The sequence below is a fragment of the Stegastes partitus genome, unplaced genomic scaffold (genome assembly GCF_000690725.1).
Source record: "Stegastes partitus isolate 25-593 unplaced genomic scaffold, Stegastes_partitus-1.0.2 Scaffold214, whole genome shotgun sequence".
NCBI classification, from domain to species: Eukaryota; Metazoa; Chordata; class Actinopteri; family Pomacentridae; genus Stegastes; species Stegastes partitus.
In genome coordinates this window covers 388,200-389,656 of record NW_007577945.1, presented here as the reverse complement: position 1 = coordinate 389,656, position 1,457 = coordinate 388,200, and positions in this window count along the sequence as shown.

The following is a 1,457-nucleotide window of genomic DNA, read 5'->3' as shown; positions in this document are numbered from 1 at the left end:
AACAACCCGGTTAGCTGTGTTTTCTTTGGTTGCCATGCCAGTTTACTGTAGACTTTCATTAGGGTTATTGGCAAGGATGCTGGGTTAATATTTGATGTGAAAAGAAGAAGAAGGAGAAGAAAAAAAAAAAGGGGTCATCTGCTTTCTCAAGAAAGTTCTCATTAGGAAAATCCAATATTTTGCAAGTGATGGACAGGGAATGTGCTGAATTATCCATACCGATCAATAAACAGAACCCTAATAGCATTTAAAGACACATCGACGCAGACACTATGTAAATCCCGTCACTTATTATTTACTATTTGTTGTCTTAAATGATTGTGGAAGTTACTTTTGCACCACGCTGATGCTCTCTCAGCATGTAATGATGTTTCACAATCTGTTCTAAGCTATTTTAATTGCCCTCAGGTTTGGTATTTATTTTAGGAGAAGACTAGGTATCCAGCATCACGTGGTTAAACTTCATCGATTGTACCACTCAAAAGTGATACCAAAGTACACAGATTGTTAAAAACAAACTCGAGCCTTTCCACACAGAATGCAGATTGAAACACCTTTTTCATCTCTGCAAAAAAAAAAAAAAACCTAGAACTTATTCCTCAGACGTCCATCGGGGTCACGCACTCGACCCTCACATCTTTCAGTCCGTATAATCTACTCCTGATGAGTGCAGTTTCATGTGCCCAGTGATCACAGCAGCACACGTGGCTCAGGTCTAAAAAGCAGGAGTCAGTTTTTTTTCTCCTTCTTCTTCTTCCCTGTATCGTCAGAGAGGCTTCAAAGCGAGACATCAAACACAATCAGAGCAACATTCATAACAACTCTGATAAATAGTGACTCTTAATTGCATTAATTCACTTTCAAAAACACTTCAAAACTCAAAAGCTTTTCAAAAAACATGCTCCTCATACTCAATGAAACAACCTCGGGCAGCGAAACAGCGGGAAGCAGAGATGGTAGTTGAAATCAAGGAGCCAGAAAACAAGGTTGCAATGCCGACTAATTTGAAGTTTGTGACAAAGGATGAAAAATACGGTGTTTTATACAAATATTGGCGCTGCTCCTGGGCTTTAGCGCTTTCAAAAGAGGTTTATAAGCTTCCTGTCGTATAATCTGCTGTGAACGTAGGCCATCATTAACGGGTGACAAGCAGTCAATATGTACTATTTCACCGGTGGCAGCTGTCTACGGTGGCCTGATACTGTTCCTCGGTCTTGTGTGAGGCTGTCAGAAAGGCCATCGGCTGGATGGCTGCCACCTGTGCTGAATGGCTTCTCAGCTTTACGAGGAGGTGGAGTCAGTCAGTCACCTTTTCTTTAACATGCAGGGCCGTAAATATTTGCGTGTTGGAAAAACGACAGAAATGTGTGTTCTTTCATTTTCAGCTCTGTAGTAGTGAAGGAATTATAAATTGGTTGATCTTAACCCGTTTCCATCCTGAGGAATCGAATAGAAAT